Source organism: Gymnoscopelus braueri (genome assembly GCF_963280865.1).
Source record: "Gymnoscopelus braueri genome assembly, chromosome: 1".
Taxonomy (NCBI): domain Eukaryota; kingdom Metazoa; phylum Chordata; class Actinopteri; order Myctophiformes; family Myctophidae; genus Gymnoscopelus; species Gymnoscopelus braueri.
Window position 1 is genome coordinate 48,164,341 of NC_137603.1, and position 21,147 is coordinate 48,185,487.

The 21,147-nt window shown below is 41.9% G+C and overlaps 1 protein-coding gene and 1 pseudogene across 2 annotated transcripts in view; both read left to right on the forward strand.

The window, feature by feature from the left end:
- Window positions 1-10,515, forward strand: part of LOC308081693 (general transcription factor 3C polypeptide 3-like) — a 15,741-nt pseudogene extending 5,226 nt beyond the window's left edge. The window contains exons 5-17 of the transcript in view: window positions 91-275; window positions 1,157-1,239; window positions 1,795-2,175; window positions 2,553-2,676; window positions 3,011-3,202; window positions 3,570-3,735; window positions 4,381-4,528; window positions 5,295-5,454; window positions 6,689-6,789; window positions 7,820-7,993; window positions 8,837-9,039; window positions 10,321-10,422; window positions 10,504-10,515. The product of the transcript in view is annotated as a general transcription factor 3C polypeptide 3-like (transcript). The remainder of the gene's footprint in view (window positions 1-90; window positions 276-1,156; window positions 1,240-1,794; window positions 2,176-2,552; window positions 2,677-3,010; window positions 3,203-3,569; window positions 3,736-4,380; window positions 4,529-5,294; window positions 5,455-6,688; window positions 6,790-7,819; window positions 7,994-8,836; window positions 9,040-10,320; window positions 10,423-10,503) is intronic.
- The window catches only part of LOC308092147 (cilia- and flagella-associated protein 263-like), an 89,606-nt gene that overhangs the window by 25,515 nt on the left and 42,944 nt on the right, over window positions 1-21,147 (forward strand). The window lies entirely within an intron of this gene.

The window sequence follows — 21,147 nt, forward strand, 5'->3', positions numbered from 1 at the left end:
GATGTCATTCATGTTTCCGTAATGTAAAATATGGAAATGACATGGAAATTGGCTCTATGCCCCTCTGTCTCACTCTGTCTCTCCCTGCAGTAACCATAGCAACGTTGTGTCCAACTGTTGCTTCACGTCTGACGGTCGCTTCCTGTGCACTGCCTCGTGGGATAAAACTCTGCGTCTGTGGGACATTCAGACGGGGGGGTTTCGCTCCAGCGGGGGGTTGACACTAAGTAAAGGTCATGCTGGTAGTGTCAGCTCCTGTTTCTTCTCATCTGATGGTAAGAACTGGAAACATTTACACTACTGATAGATCTAAAAATATTGTAAGTAAAGATCAACCTTTAAATAATAATAAAAAGGAACGCAGAGCCAAACAGGAACAAAATGCGGACTGAGATACAATCAAATAGTTCATTCCAGAGAACATTTCTGACAGTAAAGGAGAACCCTTTGTTTTCTGTAACTCGGTCATCATCACATTTGGACATTTATGAATACAGGAGTCCAGCCGGCTGTATCAGTTCATCATGTAATGAAGGACGTTTTAGCTGGGTACGGAGATGACAGTACATGAGATAACAGATAACAAGGTGTCGACAAGACAAGAGGAGTTATGTGATGAGTCTTTCACTTCCTGTCATATTACTACTATAAGTTTGTTTAACACATTGGGTGCCAGAGGTTTATTAAAATATTATACGTTGAGTGCCTGCATTTCTTCCATCCATTTGCGTTATACGTTTCGTGCTGTAGAAGCCCCGACGCGGAAGTGCATGTAAACAAAGCGTGCGTGCGAGACGGCGGAGGGTCCCGACTAACGCCTGGAACAATAATATTTCTAACGCGATCCTCCATTGCAGCGTGATCGCCGATCGAAAACGGCTCGTTTTCACCACGTTAAAAAGAAATGGAGATATTAAGCTTTTAGTCAAGGAGATAACATTGAAAACGCCGACCGGAAGGATTTTTGACATGGAGCCAGATCCAGCCTCTTCTTCTCAGAAACTCCTTGGGTGATGTCAAAGTTTCGTTTTAGCGCCCCACGTGGCCCACATGTATAAAAATAGAATTGGGTCAAAAACGGTCCGGACCGTTTTCGGCATTCAATGTGTTAAGTGATCCTGATCTTTTATGCTCTCCTGTCCTGTTGTCTGTCTAGGTAGACTACTGGTGTCTGGATCCTATGACAGGACTGCCATTCTCTGGGATATGGACACGCACTGTCATACACTCACTCTGAAGGTATGTCACTATAATAGTATTTCCAAAACATTGGGTCATGACTGACCCATTTTGTGTCACAGACCCATTTGTATTGGGTCAGGAATAAAATCCTAAACATTGAAATCTTCACAAAATAATTAAAGATTTATTTTTCAAAAACGTATCAAAAAAAGCTTATCAGCTATTTTCACTATCATTGAAATAGGGCATAAGTGATTTATTTGTAATGTATTTTTGGACGTTTGGTCCAGGGCTGATACCACATTTCTCCTTTGGGTCTTTCGGTACCCCTGCTATAACATTCGCTACTGTAGTTATTCATACTAAACACACTCATATCCTAGTATTTAAAATGTAACGCACCATCAATATATGAACACACTCTGTCATATACACACTCGCTTTCATTCCTACTTGCAAATCACAGGTTTTACAGAATAACATTGAATTTCAAGTACCGATTAAAAAAATTCATTTTTATAATTTATTTCCATTTTCTTTAAATTTTGCTTCCTTGAATTTTACCCAGGGCCATGGTGATTGGGTGACAGATGTGTCAATAAGCACTGACAGAAAATGGGTGGCCTCAGCCTCCAAGGTAACGTGGAGGAGGGAGTCAGCCCTGTGGTCCAGCAGGCCTTCGCCTCCATGTTGGAAGACAGAATACAGCAGCCATCTTCTTCGGAAGAGGAAGAGGAGGAGGAGGAGGACGCCAACAACGAGTCAGACTCTATGAGCTACGTTGATGATGAAAAAGATGAGGACTATAAGGAGAAGGAGGTGGTGTGTAGGGCGAAGAGGCCAGGTGGGAGAAGCAGGAGGAAGAAGAAGAAGAAGGACAAAGACGAGGATGAGGAGGTGTCCGAGAAGGAGGAGGGGGCCGAGAAGCAGAGCGTAGGGGATGTGTTCGCCTTGGAGATGGAGCTGAACCGCGAGAACAGGAAGATGATGAAGGTGAGGGGGAGGAGGAGAGTGGATGTTGTTGGGGAGGTTAAGTATGCAGCACGCTCTTGCTTTTCATGATTTGTGTTGTGTCTGTGTACAGTGAGAACAGTTTTCTGAGGGTCATGATTCGATATTAAGTCATAGTAAAGAAACGACATCGAGTGATAGTTCACAGAGACGAGAATCACGCAATTTTTTTGAACTCATGCAATGAGTGTGTGTATGTGTTTTTTTGATTGATTGAATACTTAATTAACAGTTTGCAAAAGGTACAGAGGTAAGGATAACACAAAACGCCCTGAGGGCTTGTTTCCATTGTGGTCCTATGTATTCAAGTCATCAAGTACAATGTGTGTGTGTGTGTGTGTGTGTGCGTGTCCGCCCAGGATCGTCGTCACCGCAGCAAGCTGCCCCGGGCTCTGCGGGGCCTGATGGGTGAAGCCAACATCCGCTATGCCCGAGGAGAGAAGGACGATGCCATCGTGATGTGCATGGAGATTATCAGACAGGGTAAGGAACTGTGTGTGTGAGTGAGATGTGACTCTAAATAGCTAGCATTCCCACATATTCCTTTTCCCTCTCCCTTGTAGGCCTGTCACAATTATTACATAATCGCCTAATCGCAATTCTTTTTGCATAATCCTTGCCAAAAAATCTTTTTATACGTTTTCAAACATATTTCAGAAATAGCAGGAATAGCAGATCTACAAGCTTACAACACGTGTTGTAAGCTTGTAGATCAGCCTTTTCCGCTATTTTGCGCTGTGTTCATTTAAATAGATAAGATAAAAAGCTGCCAAATCAGCTGCCAGATTAATATCTCCCCTAACGCTTCCTCCTTCAGCTCCTCTGGCCTACGAGCCCTTCTCCACCCTGGCCATGATCTATGAAGACAACGAGGACGTGGACAAGGCGCTGCAGTTTGGGCTGATCGCAGCTCACCTCAACCCCTCCGACTGCGAGGAGTGGGTCAAACTGGCGGAGATGTCTCTGGAGCAAGGCAACACGCGGCAGGCTGTGGTTTGCTACGGCAAGGGTAGGTCACAGGCACGTGCACACTGAAAAAGGAGTAGTAGTTCACCCAAAAAAATTACTTATTTTCTATTTTTTGTTTTTGTTGCATTCCTGGGCCAATAATTTGATGACCGGGTCATCGGCAGTAGGAGACTCCACCGGACATCAAATTATTGGCTCAGAAAAAAATCCCCTTGAATTTAATTGATAGAAAATAAGTCACTTTTTGGGGGGAACTACTCCTTTATGCCTGAAAATAGCAGCTCTACAAGCTTACAACTGCAACACGTTGTGAGCAAGTAGATTGGCTAATTTTGGCATGGGACACCATCTTACGACTAAATGTTAGTTGCTCATATCGTCATTTCAATCTCTCTACCCCCCGACAGCCATCAAGTACGACCCCACCAACGTGCGCTTCCTGTGGGAGCGCTCCAACCTCTACATGCAGCTAGGAGAGCACAAGCAGTGCATGGACGGCTACCGCCGCATCCTGTCGCTGTTGCCGATGGAGAGCGGACAAGACTTCATCCAGCTGTCCAAAGACATGGCCAGGTGAGGAGCGACACGTACACATGTTTTAGAACACTGTCTCCCCAAACAGTGGGCCGGGAAGGAGACCCATGTTTTGCTCGCGGACCAAATTTTATGGGTTGCGAGTAAATATCCCCTTTCTTCTCGTTTCCTACATAAAAAATATATATTCATATATTATTTCAAAAGATTTCAAAAAGTTTAAACAAAAAACGTCACAACTTTTCATCAATTAAAAACAATTCCAAAATGTTTCCAAAAAGTATTTCATAAATAAAATTAAAAAAATGGAATTTCCGTAAATAAATGTAAAAAAAATGTTTAAGAAGTAGTGAAAATAGCAGATCCACAAGCTCGCAACACGGCACGAAGCGACGCGTTGTGAGCTTGTAGATCTGCTATTTTCTCTAGTTTGGGTCCCGGGCAAACGTCTAATTTCTCTTTTGGGTCTTGAGCTAAAAAGTTTGGGAACCACTGTTTTAGAATACCCAGAAGTGCCGTATTGGTGTCATTTTGAAGACATCAAAAGGTATCACTTGTTCAGCTGTCATTATTTAACTTCAGCTTCAGGGATTCCCTGGTGTATCAAGCATTTAGTTGCACGTGACACATTTTCAAGATGTTCTGGGAGTTGAATCCTGTGTGTCTGTCTGCACACATGCACAGGAGTTACTATGAGAGTAATGATCTGCCGTCGGCACTGGGCGTGATGGACGAGGCCCTGGGCAGACACCCTGACCTCATCACCGATGAGCTCACCAACATGGCCGCCGAGCTGTTCATTGCCAACCACCAACACAGCAAGGCCATGCAGGTAACACCTTATGTGTGTGTGTGTGTGTGTGTGTGTGTGTGTGTGTGTGTATGTATGTATGTGGGTGACAGAGAAGCAAACTGGAATGTTCATCCGAATATTCAAATATTTAGCTTCTGCATGCAAATATAATAAAACATATAAAACAACTAAATAATACAAAAAGTAACCTTCAAAAGAAGGGACCGCACCCTCCTCAAATGCAGGCTGACTTGCATTTTTGATGCAGTGATGCACAATGTGTTTCGCTTGATGCTTCCTCAGGTGATAGCAAAACGTGTTGTGCATCACTGCATCAATAAAGCAAGTCATCCTACATTTGAGGAGTGTGCGGTCCCTTCTTTTTTTTTTTTTTTGTTCAAGGTTTTTTTATTTTATATTTTCACATACAGGTCTATAATAATGAGTATACAAAAAACAGTGAATGTATGTTAACCCTCCCACCCCCCCAAAGTTCCCGCTCCGAAAGAGCCACAACCCTGGTTTCTCCTTGTACCATTAAAACAAAAGACAATACAGAAAAATAAGACACAATTGCAATGAAAAATGAAAACAAGTCAGAAAATAAATAAAATAAAAATAGTGTGTGCGGTCCCTTCTTTTGAAGGTTACTTTTTGTAAATTGTTCTTGCATTGAACCGCACGTCCTGTTGGGAGATGTCTAGAGACGTGCGCGAGTGTTCTATTGTATATAAAAAACTACTACTTGGAAAATTGCTTGAGCATGTATACTTGAAGTGTCTGAAATTATGTGTGTTTTCCCTAGATCCTGGTCCAGTTCTGTGGTATAGTCTTGGTGAGGGATGAAAGTACAGCAGACACATCAGTGCAGATGGAGCAGATGAGTATGAAGGAGGAGAAGGACAAGGAGAAGGAGGCCACGGAGCCAACGACAGAAGAAGAAGTGGTAAAAGAAGAGTTTCTTGGTGAGTGGCCCTCAGTGTATATGTTACAGGGTGAATGGAGAACCAGGGTGATTGAAGAAGGCTCGCTCGTTTTTACCCACCCAGCAATTCTGTAGAAGAAACACTAGAGGGAGCCACAAGCCAGGCTTGTGCACAAGCACATATGGCCGCGACCACCCACACACACACAGTCACACACACACACACACACATGCGCGCGCACGCACACGCGCTCATGCTTTCAATGGACTGTTAAGATACTTTTATTGTGTTCTGCTGGCTTTTGTTTTAGTTTCTCCCTGACACACACACACACACACACACACACACACACACACACACACACACACACACACACACACACACACACACACACACACACACACACACACACACACTCACACACACACACACACACACGCACACAGTGATCCATGAAAAGAACTATTCTGTCCCTATCGGTTTACAACTCAAACGGCGCTGAGTCGACAAGTGGAGCATCGGCCGGTCAGCGCGGGCACTCGCGCCGTGAGGCGCGAGGGCGCGCTTCCTCGGCCTCAAGCTCCACTTGTCGGCGCGCCTCCGTCGTGGACAAGCGTGTGCGTGTGCGTGTGTCTTTTCTCTCTCCTCCCGTGCTCTCCTCCCCTTCCTCGTCTTTTCTCTCTCCTCCCGTGCTCTCCTCCCCTTCCTCGTCTTTTCTCTCTCCTCCCGTGCTCTCCTCCCCTTCCTCGTCCGTGTCTCTCTCTCTCTCTCTCTCTCTCTCTCTCCTCCCGTGCTCTCCTCCCCTTCCTCGTCGGTGTCTCTCTCTCTCTCTCTCTCTCTCTCTCTCTCTCCTCCCGTGCTCTCCTCCCCTTCCTCGTCCGTGTCTCTCTCTCTCTCTCTCTCCTCCCGTGCTCTCCTCCCCTTCCTCGTCCGTGTCTCTCTCTCTCTCTCTCTCCTCCCGTGCTCTCCTCCCCTTCCTCGTCCCTCCCAAGGAGGACGGTTTATTTCGCGAGGAGGAGCTCCTCCTCGCGAAATAAACCGTCCCCCTTCTCAGGGTTAGGGTTAGGGTTAGGGTTAGCGCTCTGTCTTCAATCACCCTGGATCTCCATTCACCCTGTGACATATATACAGTTCAAGTTATCTGTGCTATAACTCCAGCAACGTGCGAAGCAACCGCCTTGGGGTTGGGATTGCATTTGTAGTTTTCTTTCATTTCAAAATAAACATTAACTGGACACACTGTTGGTATGAAAATATATATACCGATCTCCAGGTGAAATAATGGAGGTGGAGATACCAGACACTGTGCCGGTGGACATCAGGGCCAAACTAATGGTCTGTCTAATACACAAGCAGATCTTCAAACCCCTGGAAGTAAGTCTGTGAATGAATGAATGAATGAATGAATGAATGAATGAATGAATGAATGAAAGAATTAATTAATTCTTATTTTCATGGATTGTCCCAAGACTCATTCCTAATGGTATTATAAGACACCAAAAACATAATTTAACAAATTTGACAAAACTCTCAATAATTGAAAGCTGCACGATAAGCACAATTTAGACAAAGAAAATTACACAAGAGCCAGTATAATATCATATCGAATTATGTTCTCTTTGTTCGCTTATCCCAAATGCAAATGCAAATACCTTTTGTTTAAAAAGCCATTGAAGTCTCTCTGCATCACTGACTATCAAATCTGAGGTTTGACACTTTAAAAATAATTTCTGATGCAACTCATGGTATGACGGACTGAATACAAAGTGAAACTTCTTCTCAATTTGAGTGATATCACAATAGTTAAATACAAAATAGTCCGGCTTTTCACCTGACAAAATGTTCATTCTTAACCAGTAACCACTACATAACATGTATTGAAGTGTTCGTGGTTAGCACCACACTCTTCCCTACTCACCCTATTAATTCACACCGTTGCACACACACACACACACACACACACAATATATTGAAAGTTCAGTTCAGGTTATTTCACAACAGTTCAGTTCAAGCACAACGCATTAAACACAGTTCCCAGGTAATCCAAGGCCACAACACTGTTTCCTGATTAATGTGCAAGGTACCATTTGTGTAAAACCCCTCTGCTCTATTTTTATTGTACAGTTTTTAGTTTGGTTAATTTATTTGACTACATGACATGTCATTGTTTGCCCTTGTCTAAGCATGTAACATTGATAAGAAACATGTTATATAAATAAAGTTATTATTTGTATTCTTATTAGTTAGCTTGAAATCTACCAGTACATAACAAGACTAGTAGTAACTGCATCCCCAGCTAGTAGACATTCTAAGTGACTAGCCTGGCTGGCTACTGGCAAAAAGTAAAATCTAAGCATAGTGTGCCTGTATCTGTATTTATACTTGTGTCTATTCCTCCTCATAGGCACTGCTGACAGAGTTAATGGAGCAGAGTCCAGAGGAGGTAGGAGGCCCCTGTATCTGGACGTAGCTGAAGCTTATCTGGAGGAGGGCCAGTATACCTCAGCCCTGCCACTCCTCTCTGCCCTGGTCACATCTGTCAAATACAACCTGGCTGTGGTCTGGCTTAGACACGCTGGTAGGACACACACGAGGACACACACACACACACACACACACAATCACATCATTGCTGTCGGGCAGAAACCTCCTATGTGTTTTTCCGTAAATTAACGCCCTACTTGATTATACTGTACTACAGCGTCACTCAAAAGTAGCAGATCCAAACGTGGCTCGAAGCGATGCATTTTGAGCTTGTCGATCTACTATTTTCAAATTTGAATCCTAAAAAGTAAAGTTTTGGACATATGAGATTCCCACCCGACAGATGATATAGCGGTACAACATGATATGAATTTGTTAATTCGTAGTTAATTCTACTACATGAGTTAAGTACTGTATGTGGAGCTTGAAAATGCCTTGACAACCACACAGCGCTGTGTCAGTCAGTAGAAATCATCAGAAACACGAAATCAACAGATATGAAACTGAAACATCTCTCCCTCTTTCCCACAGTGTTCAAACAATATTACACAGCTGAACACAGGCAGGGCAACGGAGATCACTGCAGGCAGTAATGGACCTGTTTATTGCTGGAGATTTTGAGCCTGTTGAGTCTACTTTCTAATGATTATGAGGAAATATAAATAGGGAGGTAAAAATGCATTCTTGGATATAAATGTGAGGGGGTCTATTTAATAATTGGAAAGTGAAATATATGTAGTAAACTTCTGGTTGCATCAAGGGATTGTCACCATGCAAGACAGAGCTCTGCAGTACATGCATTGACTCCGCACAGCATGGTGTGCAGAAAACGTAGAACTGTGGCTATGATGCACGTCTAGATGGATTGATAGACCCATGTAAGGACGAAAAGACAAAAAGAAAAACAAAACTGATCTCCCTCTCTCTCTCTTCCCAGAGTGTTTGAAGGCGTTAGGTCATATTGAGAACGCAGCAGAGAGCTACAACAAGGTCGTGCAGATGGCCCCCTAGCACCTTGAAGCCCGTCTCTGCCTGTCTACGCTGCAGCAGCAGCTGGGGCGTCCAGAAATGGCTCTGAAGGCTCTGGAACCCATGTATGACCCTGACACACTGGCCCAGGACTCCTCCGCCACTCAGCAGGTAACTTTCCTGCAATCACAAAAAATCCCTTTAAACATTTAATCCTCCATCACACATGCACACTCCCTTGTCACATGACCCCAAGCACACTCTCTGCCTTGTATATAATAACATAATATCCATTTGTAACCATGTAAACAAATCAATCAGTAAATCAAGATCAGTCAATCTAAATCTTTTTTGTAGAGCTTTTCAAACTCGGGTAATGCAGCAAGGCAATTTTATTTGTATTTATTGCACATTTCAACAACAAGGCAATTCAATGTGCTTTACACATCAAGCAAAGGAAACACAATAATAACACTATAAAATGACATTAGGATGCATAAAACAAAAGTAGAAATGAATAGATACCGTTATAGTGCAGAGTAGAAAAGAAAAGAGAAAAAATAAATAATAACTCAATCAAAGGCAGCAGCAAACAGAAAGTTGTCTTTAGTTGTTTTTTAAAAGAAATAAGAGGGGCAGCAGACCTGCAGTTTTCTGCCTCATTTGACTGCACTACACCCATTTCACCAGTAGATGACAATCATGTTTACAGCTTGTTTTAATTCAAGCTTTGAGTAATGAACCCATTCTCAATACAATTGGCTGAAAAGGTTCAGAGGTTCAGAAAACCTCAGTTTGCCCATCACTGACACTACATCAGTGCATTAGAAGTTCTGTAAATGTGTTCGTTATGTGAAATAACACAGCAATGTGCTGACTTCTAAAGAAAATCAGAAAATCATCATCTACTTGTAGAAACTTGAATCCTGCTGGATTACCTATCCAGCAGGATAAATTCTCTCTGCATTCATTTTTGTAAAGGTTGCGTGATTGTAATTCAAAGCAGGAATTGGTTTGACAAGTCTAGATGAAAATATACCGTGGGAAAAAATATCTCAAACGCTGACAGAAATATCAGCCGGAGATGCAGAGAATTCTGAGGTGCTTATCACCTGAAAGTCTGAATATTTTCAAAATAATTTGAAATCTGGTAATTAGACCAAAATGTAAAATACTAATTATACTAATAGTAATAAACTGAATGAAAACAAATATGATAAAAACTACAAAATCTAACTATATATTTTACTTCCTGATACCTGCAGGCACCCTTGATTTGTGGTACTATGTATACATTGACTCGAGTAGGAATGAACTGAGTATTATTTGACATGGGCTATCTGTACTGTAGGCCTACTTTGACTTTAGAAAATGGAATGAGTTTTATTCGTCATGGAGTATCCATACTTTGACTGAGGTGATGTGGTTGTGTTACTCTTTCCACCACTGCAGGAGTTGAAGCTGCTACTTCAACGCTCCACTCTGCTGCAGACTCAGGGCAAAATACAGGAGAACATAGACACCATGCTCACCATGCTGGCCATGCTGCTGAAGGTAACGCACAAGCACAGCATCTCAACCACACTAGTATCTCTAAAACTCTTGGGTACATGTAGTGCACATTATTGTTGGAAGTCCTTAATATGAACATTTTAATATATATTTTGGTGGTGAACACTTTCTCTCTATAGCTATTAAAAGTAGCCATTTTCTTGTCTGTTTCCTCTTATGCTCGCTCTCCTTGTCTAACATCTATACTGCCATATTATGCAACATATCGTCATTCCTCTATTAATGCTTTAATGAAATAGACCCCTAAGGATTATTGCGAACGCGGAAGGAGGCGTGGCGAAGCCACACACACACACACATAATGTCAATGGGGTTTCCCAAACGAATTTGAGCTCGTGCGCAGCCTAGAAGCTGCGTAAGAGCCTCCACGCACCTGCGCAGTAGAAACCCCGCCACGCACTATCTTCGTTAGTAGCAGCTGTGTGTGCCCAACGTGCCATCTAAACTGGCTTCAGGAGATACCATCGTCGTAGGTTCTCAATCGCACGGCGTTACGTGTGTGCTAAAACTACATTCGCGAGACAGCATGGACGTGAAGACCTCCTGGACGACGCCTACGTAAAGCCTACGTAAACTACGTAGTGCTGTCCTACGCTACACAGCAGTTTAAACACCCTTTGCGAAAGTGAAATGGATCATAAAAATACCAGAGCCAACTGTCAGATGTCCTGAAGCAGTCCACTCCAAATACAACTTTTGAATAATATATTTATGAATTAAATTACAGCGGTGAGGTGATATCTGCAAGGTAAATAAAACACTAAAGTGTCCCCATTATGCAAGTAAATTAAATATACTTAAAATACCAAAAGTAAAGGAATGCAGAATGTCCCATTTCCCAAATTTAATATGTATTAAAATCTTTTGAAAATAGCAGATCTACAAGCTTGTGAAGCGTTGTGAGCTTGTAGATCTGCTAGTTTCAAAGGATTTTTTAACCATTCATAAACATGGCGAGCACAACAGCTGTCACTTTGTGAGAGGAACTGGGGACTTTCATCATAACGTTTAACTATAAAACTTCAAAATTAAGGAAACATGTTTAGCTCAGCATCATTTATACCTTTAGTTAACTTGGCATATGCTTAATATTTTTATCAGACGATCGGATCATCCGTGAGAGTACAATTTGTAAACTTCGGGTTCATGCATAGAGGACGAAGCAGTGTAGCCCTGGTTCAGAGCGTTAGTGAGTTCCCTCTAACGCCCTGGAAGACCCCTCGCTCTGCGCTTGTACAAGGAATTCCGCTGCCATGCGAGTGCTCAAGAGTAGTGAAAATAAACAAAACCATTTCGCTACTCACCAAAGCAAAGGCTGTTTTGTGTTCTATTCTTGGAGGTGGGAAGCCTCTCAGCACCCCAACTACTCTGTAAAATAAACTTTTTGGGCAGCAAATAAAATATGTCAGCGAGACGGAAATTATTTGTATTTACTCCACAGTGCCCTCTACAGATCTGGAGGATTGAACTTACCATTAACCAAAATCTGTAGAGTAAATAAAAATAATTTCCGTCTCGCTGACATATTTTATTTTCTGCCCAAAAAGTGTATTTTACAGAGTAGGTGGGGTGCTGAGAGGCTTCCCACCTCCGAGAATAGACTTTCAACAACACAAAACAGCCTTTGCTTCTGTGAGTAGCAAAATGGTTTTGTTTATTTTCACTACTCTTGAGCACTCACTAACGCTCTGAACCAGGGCTAGAAGCCGCGCAGCCGCCCGCCCTACCCAAAAGAACAGATATGCAAGCTATAGACACGGCATGTCGCAGTGCGTTGACTGTGTGTGTGTGTGTGTGTGTGTGTGTGTGTGTGTGTGTGTGTGTATATATATATATATATATATATATATATATATATATATATATAATTATATGTGTGTTGTGTGTTGTGTGTGTTGTGTGTGTCACGTAACGCCGTGGACGTGGGAACCGATAGCACGTTGGGCACAACCAGCTGCTACTAATGAGGGTAGAGCGGAGGTTTCGCCGGGTCCCAGGCTCTTACGCAAGCTGCGTAGGCTACGCATGACCTGAAATCTACGTGCCTGCTATGATACTGCGCAGCCTGTGTGGACGCACGTAAGACCCGTCGTACAACCTGCGCAGGATCTCAACGCAGCATCTCTGCGAATCTCTTTGGGAAACGCGGCCAAGGTTCTCTCCCCATCACGGTGAAATAACACGGATTACAAGTCCGTAAATACACCACACACACACACACACACACACACACACACACACACACACACACACACACACACACACACACACACACACACACACACACACACACACACACACACACACACACACACACAATGTCAATGTTCTCTCCCCATCACTGTGAAATAACACGGATTACAAGTCCGTAAATACACAATATTTTCGAGCTGCGTTCGCTTCCAGCGTTCGCGTGTCTTACTTATAAATTGTTATGTTTACTGCTATGGTAAACCAAGCCAATTTAATCCAACAAAAGCAGACGCCTGAGGTGTTTATTGTTGTCCATTTCAGCACTTTGGCGGACAATATTTTAAGTCATTTAAATGTTAAATCTCAATGTAGCCTACATTTAGGTGGGCCTCCGGTCTTTCTAGGACAAAATGATTGTCAAACGTGATGCAGAAACATGAGAAAAAACATGTCTCACTTGCCTGTGAGCCACCAATTAATCACTAGAGGGGTCTATTTGACATTTAGCAAGTATATTGTGTGTGTGTGTGTGTGTGTGTGTGTGTGTGTGTGTGTGTGTGTGTGTGTGTGTGTGTGTGTGTGTGTGTGTGTGTGTGTGTGTGTGTGTGTGTGTGTGTGTGTGTGTGTGTGTGTGTGTGTGTGTGTGTGTGTGTGTGTGTATTGCTGTTGTTTGGACTCTCCTGTGACATTACCTATCCATGACGTCATTCGACCCCATGTCACATGCTGTATGAATATACTTAGAAGGACGCAGGTCAACCAGAGTCCAGAGATGAAATAAGCTCTACAGTATGTTATATTTCCACCAGGGAGACAATTGGTTACAGTGATGGTCCCGGGGTGAATTTAAGGAATAACCTAGTATTGGAATTACAGGCTTGCTGTTTTCGTTGCTGTTAAAGCAGGACAACTTTGAAGGAAACTTGGCTAACACACTGGATGTGCTCAGACCATAGGGCTCAGACTCGGAGAGCTAGCATTAGCATTAGGATTGGTGATTGAGAAGCTCTGGGCCTGGGGTCTAGATCTAGCGGATTAACAGCAGCTGAAGTTGTTGTGATAATATCAGCAGTAGATGGAAATGCTCTGTAAGGTCTGAGGCTCAGGGTGCAGGACTAGACACAAAGGAGGACGCTTGTCTCCGGGTGGAGCTGAACCACGACGACGCGGTGAGACCTTTGGCGGATTGGAGCTAGACTGGCGGGACGCTTTCTACCGACTGACCCCTGGAACCTTTTCTGTTATCCGACCGTTCCCCCAATGAAATCCATCCGAATGAGCCTGGGATGGAACCGGTGAGAGGACATCGGTCTCTCCGGGGGAAACTTAAAACGTTGTAGGTGGAAAAGTTACGTCCATGCCTGGATCAAACAGGAATAGCGAGGCGCTTTTTTTTCCTACAGGATGTAGCCCTGAAGGATGAGCCGCTCGATGGAGACCTCCAGCTCAGAGACCTTGTGGTTCCATTGGTTTCCTTTCTGAGCCCGTAGCGGTGGTTTGCACGGATTTCCAAACCGGATAAGATCAGTAGGATTGGATCTTATGAGCCTAGGAAGAACCCGATGCAGTCTCTGATAAGTCTAATCTTTCTAGTAGAAACGTAGTGTCCAGGTTGTATCCAGTATAGATATCTATAGGTATATATGTAGATATATTATAACTATGGTTGTAGCCTAGCAGCTAAAGTATGTCGAGTCCACTCCACACGGTCCTAATCTAATCTGATTTCGGTCGCTCAGGTCAACTTTGAGTAACAGTTTGAGATGTGGGTCAAGATCAACAACCATGTAAGGAATGTAGTTAAACAAAACAATAAAAGCTTCAAAAGAGGGTTCAGCAGTTTTAAACAGAACCTTTCTATGATATAGAAAGGTTTCTTGTTTGTAATCATTAGTGGACGTGCCTGCATGATCCCTGGGGTAAAAGTTCATATTCACACAGTTATTATAATGTTATTATGTTATTTAATAACCCGCGCCACCAACGCAATGCAAGCATCTGTCCATTAAATATCAGTTCTGCTAGCTCTGCAGTGAATCGGTGATACAGTGAACTTTTGTGACAAAATATGTGACCATATTGTGGACTTGCATACCCACTAGCCCACTGCACTAGCCCACTGCTCACAAAATTTTGGCAGGTTATTTAAGTAAAAGTATCAGTACTGGAATGTAGAAAAAATACTCTGTTAAGTAAAAGTCTGGAATTCAAAGTTTACTTGAGCATAAGTGTAAAGGTATTGGTACCAAAATGTACTTAAAGTACCAAAAGTAAAAAGTACACATTATGCAGAAAAAGTACACATTATCCCATTTCACAAGTTTTAAAATGTATTAAAAAATCTTTGAAAATAGCAGATCTACAAGCTCACAATGCATCGCGATGCATTGAAGTGGTCTGAAGTAGTCAATGTATGTTTTGTAATAATAATCAAGATATACAAAGTAACTGAAGTTTTTAAATTATTCATAGTGGAGTAAATAGTACAATATTTTGTCTGCAGATCCTTAGTTAGGTTATTTGAAGAACAAAACACCCTTCAAAAATAAAGATGTATGTAAGCAGTATCATGATTCATGATGCAGACTTTATTGCTGATGAGTTACTTTTTAAAGTTTGATTATAAAAGTTGAATTACATTCTACAGAGAGGGATGTTGTAAAGCACATTATAATCATCACATTTTGAATGACAGTCTACTTTGTACTTTGTTAATGTGGTAGCTACGTTTGCACTTGTTGGTGGGGCAATTAGAGACAAGTGCATGATGTTGAAATGTGAACCTTCTAATAGCAGATCTGGTGTCTGACTTATTTGAACCAAATAACTGATCTGGTTTCATGTTTAAATTTTAGTGGAATTTCTGAATGGAAGGAAACACCTTTTGGATGAACTTCTTTTTGTTTTATCATTAAAATAATATATATATATACACACACATACCCACAGATATCAAGTGTCCATGCCCCATACAAAATACCTGTCCACTATGTATAAAAGCAAAGCTCCCTGAACTATACAGAGAGTCATACACAGTCAGCTATACATAATAAAGACAAAGCGCAATATTAAAAAGACAAGACAAGTTACAAGAATGGTTTGATGTCAAACTCTTCGTTTAGACCATGAGGAGCCATTGAGCAAGGGATAATGTATGGGCCCGACAGGGTGATAATGCACCGAGGCGGAGCCGAGGTGCATTATCATGAAAGTATTCCATAAGTATTGGGCTGGGCGGACAAGTTCGCCTCGGAAAACAAATGACAGTATTCCATAAGGTAATGGGAAGACACACTCACCCCCATTCTATATACCGCTGGATTTGCCTGTAATACCGCTGTATTTGCCCCGGGGCGACTGTGTTTTGGGGCGAGTGTTTTGGTATTCCCCCGTTGTTGCGCCACGATAAACAAGGAAGTGTAGAGGATCAAATAGAATGACTTTTCGGTCATTGCATCGTCTATTTCTCACTTCAAATGTTTTCAAAAACATTCTTGAGAGCAACGTTTAGTTGTAAATTACATTGTTTGTTTGTTTACATGGCTGTCATGTTGGATAAAGCATAAAACCAAGCAGCGCAGGTTGATATGAGTCTCTGATTACACAGCAGTCCGTTATTGAGCTCATCGGTCATTATCCAGAAATATTGACCGATGATTGACCAATCAGAATCGAGCATTCAACCAAGCCGTGTAATAAACTGAGATAATGAATGTAAAACATTTCTCTTTGTAAAAGGCGACGCCTCGGACCCCTATTAGAAAATGTGTTGTGCCTGGGACGCGAGCGGCCTTTTTGCATGTAGTTGAAGCGCAAGGGGGTGGGTGGGGACAGAGTCAGCGCACTGAAGTCAAGGCACAGACTACTGTGTTGTTGACAGACAACGGATGCACGCTTATGAGAAACAACAAAAATAAAACCTGGCAAAACAGTTGCGTGCATTAGCGCAAGATGAGGATAAAGGAAACATTCAGTCTAATGTCCTGTTTGCTAATTCACAACTACTGTGCCAGATAATCACCAAGAGAGTTAAAAAAGAAAAAACGTTTCAGTCATTCAGTCCGACTTCACTGTAGCCTATAGTAGCCTTTTCAAAAATTATATTTGTATTACGCTGTCCTGAAAGTTTGTAATATTTAGAGAAATGTAAAGTTTCAAATACAAAAGTAGTAGTAGTAGTTGCGAATTACTGGACATTTAGACTGAATGTTTCCTTTATCCTCATCTTGCGCTAATGCACGCAACTGTTTTGCCAGGTTTTATTTGTGTTGTTTCTCATAAGCGTGCATCCGTTGTCCGTCAACAACACAGTAGTCTGTGCCTTGACTTCAGTGCGCTGACTGTCTCCCCACCCGCCCCCCGCCCCCTTGCGCTTCAACTACATGCAAAAAGGCCGCTCGCGCCTGGGACCCCCAAAAGCAAAGATTTGTGTTTAAAATGTCCAAGATTTTTGAAAAATAGCATATCTAGAAGCTCATAGCAGCACTTGGTGCCTCGCTTAAATGAGCTTGTATATCTGTTATCTTTGAATAGCTAACGTATAAAAGGTTAAAATGATTGTGATGCTATGTTAGCTACTTTTACTGGGGACCCCCCTAGCTGGAACCCCCCCCCCCCCCATACCCCTCTTTGAGAACCAATGCTTTTACTGTTGTCGTCATAGCTTGTCAAAAGAAGCTTTGTAGAAGTTGTGACGAGGGAATGTGACGGAAGGCCGGTTGTCATTGTAAATCGCTCACATTAATCACAGCTCCTGCAGGAACTTCAGAAGGCTCTGCTATCCGTCATTGTGTCCAGGGTTGTTTTTTGGGGGATTGTGTGTGTGTGTCAAGAGTCTCAGTCTTTTGTGTCTTTTGTGTCTTCTCTGCGGACTGCTCTGTGTCCTGCCTCTTCTATACGTCCCACATTTCAAATCTCTTGATTTGTTCCTTAATCCCTCCTCTTAACCACCTCTCTCCTCCTCCTCCATCAGCTCTCTATCTATCTCTCTATCGACCAGTTAACTGACTGGTTTACTTATACTATAAAATATGTTCTCCTTGTATCTCTTCCTCCTACGCCCTCGTCCCTCTCACCTTGCTTGGCTCTGTGTTCAGACCACATCACTGAATGTTGATCGACAGCTCATTATCTGTCTGCTTATTGCCCCCGTTCATAGACTGACAGACAGACTGACAGACAGACAGTCACACAGACAGACAGAGGTAACACTTTGACCCAAACCCATGTCTCTTAATTGTATCCTCCTTTCCTTCACTTGCATCTTTTCCTTGCATCTCAGTTCCTCTCACTGAGGATGCATAGACCAACACGGGAACTGCAAATTTCACGCCCACTTTTGATACAGCGCCTCCAGTCGAGGTCCGTTAGAACGATGTACTGCAGCTGCCAATACATTCCCTATGAGAGGATATGAGAGTTAGCCTACTTTTAAAATTATCCTACATTAACTGGAGACGATATTGATTTAAATAAAAATATGTTTCCAAATGTATGCAGTGTCTTTGTCAACATATCTTCTTGTTTTCTTAATAGTTGATGTGTTTCACATTTAATTTGCCACTTTTATGTGTTACCCATAATGTTAACACAGCAGAGGGTAGACGGCAGACAGACACAGTAGTCGCATTTCAGTGACATCACTGTCTTTACGAGTGCCGAGCGTCCACTCTGAAGTGGGGAATTCTCATCCCAATCCCGACTGACTTTGTTCATATTTCTATATTTTGAACATCTCATGGGCTTATATTAATTTTCTACCCACCACGGAGCTCCGACGGTACATGACAAATTAAAACGTGTGGGTTTACCGTTGTTGTATTAACTTGCCTGAATCGAACTGAAATGAAAGTTGGGGAAATAACCCAACTAAATGGAGGAGTGACATATCCCGACATTTTCAACTACTTAGTGAATACTCCAGGTTAGTATTAATATACAAATAGTCTTGTGAGATGCTGTTCGGATAATTGTCCGATAACTGCCCGATGCAGTCTCTGATAAGTCTAATCTTTCTAGTAGAAACGTAGTGTCCAGGTTGTATCCAGTATAGATATCTATAGGTATATATGTAGATATATTATAACTATGGTTGTAGCCTAGCAGCTAAAGTATGTCGAGTCCACTCCACACGGTCCTAATCTAATCTGATTTCGGTCGCTCAGGTCAACTTTGAGTAACAGTTTGAGATGTGGGTCAAGATCAACAACCATGTAAGGAATGTAGTTAAACAAAACAATAAAAGCTTCAAAAGAGGGTTCAGCAGTTTTAAACAGAACCTTTCTATGATATAGAAAGGTTTCTTGTTTGTAATCATTAGTGGACGTGCCTGCATGATCCCTGGGGTAAAAGTTCATATTCACACAGTTATTATAATGTTATTATGTTATTTAATAACCCGCGCCACCAACGCAATGCAAGCATCTGTCCATTAAATATCAGTTCTGCTAGCTCTGCAGTGAATCGGTGATACAGTGAACTTTTGTGACAAAATATGTGACCATATTGTGGACTTGCATACCCACTAGCCCACTGCACTAGCCCACTGCTCACAAAATTTTGGCAGGTTATTTAAGTAAAAGTATCAGTACTGGAATGTAGAAAAAATACTCTGTTAAGTAAAAGTCTGGAATTCAAAGTTTACTTGAGCATAAGTGTAAAGGTATTGGTACCAAAATGTACTTAAAGTACCAAAAGTAAAAAGTACACATTATGCAGAAAAAGTACACATTATCCCATTTCACAAGTTTTAAAATGTATTAAAAAATCTTTGAAAATAGCAGATCTACAAGCTCACAATGCATCGCGATGCATTGAAGTGGTCTGAAGTAGTCAATGTATGTTTTGTAATAATAATCAAGATATACAAAGTAACTGAAGTTTTTAAATTATTCATAGTGGAGTAAATAGTACAATATTTTGTCTGCAGATCCTTAGTTAGGTTATTTGAAGAACAAAACACCCTTCAAAAATAAAGATGTATGTAAGCAGTATCATGATTCATGATGCAGACTTTATTGCTGATGAGTTACTTTTTAAAGTTTGATTATAAAAGTTGAATTACATTCTACAGAGAGGGATGTTGTAAAGCACATTATAATCATCACATTTTGAATGACAGTCTACTTTGTACTTTGTTAATGTGGTAGCTACGTTTGCACTTGTTGGTGGGGCAATTAGAGACAAGTGCATGATGTTGAAATGTGAACCTTCTAATAGCAGATCTGGTGTCTGACTTATTTGAACCAAATAACTGATCTGGTTTCATGTTTAAATTTTAGTGGAATTTCTGAATGGAAGGAAACACCTTTTGGATGAACTTCTTTTTGTTTTATCATTAAAATAATATATATATATACACACACATACCCACAGATATCAAGTGTCCATGCCCCATACAAAATACCTGTCCACTATGTATAAAAGCAAAGCTCCCTGAACTATACAGAGAGTCATACACAGTCAGCTATACATAATAAAGACAAAGCGCAATATTAAAAAGACAAGACAAGTTACAAGAATGGTTTGATGTCAAACTCTTCGTTTAGACCATGAGGAGCCATTGAGCAAGGGATAATGTATGGGCCCGACAGGGTGATAATGCACCGAGGCGGAGCCGAGGTGCATTATCATGAAAGTATTCCATAAGTATTGGGCTGGGCGGACAAGTTCGCCTCGGAAAACAAATGACAGTATTCCATAAGGTAATGGGAAGACACACTCACCCCCATTCTATATACCGCTGGATTTGCCTGTAATACCGCTGTATTTGCCCCGGGGCGACTGTGTTTTGGGGCGAGTGTTTTGGTATTCCCCCGTTGTTGCGCCACGATAAACAAGGAAGTGTAGAGGATCAAATAGAATGACTTTTCGGTCATTGCATCGTCTATTTCTCACTTCAAATGTTTTCAAAAACATTCTTGAGAGCAACGTTTAGTTGTAAATTACATTGTTTGTTTGTTTACATGGCTGTCATGTTGGATAAAGCATAAAACCAAGCAGCGCAGGTTGATATGAGTCTCTGATTACACAGCAGTCCGTTATTGAGCTCATCGGTCATTATCCAGAAATATTGACCGATGATTGACCAATCAGAATCGAGCATTCAACCAAGCCGTGTAATAAACTGAGATAATGAATGTAAAACATTTCTCTTTGTAAAAGGCGACGCCTCGGACCCCTATTAGAAAATGTGTTGTGCCTGGGACGCGAGCGGCCTTTTTGCATGTAGTTGAAGCGCAAGGGGGTGGGTGGGGACAGAGTCAGCGCACTGAAGTCAAGGCACAGACTACTGTGTTGTTGACAGACAACGGATGCACGCTTATGAGAAACAACAAAAATAAAACCTGGCAAAACAGTTGCGTGCATTAGCGCAAGATGAGGATAAAGGAAACATTCAGTCTAATGTCCTGTTTGCTAATTCACAACTACTGTGCCAGATAATCACCAAGAGAGTTAAAAAAGAAAAAACGTTTCAGTCATTCAGTCCGACTTCACTGTAGCCTATAGTAGCCT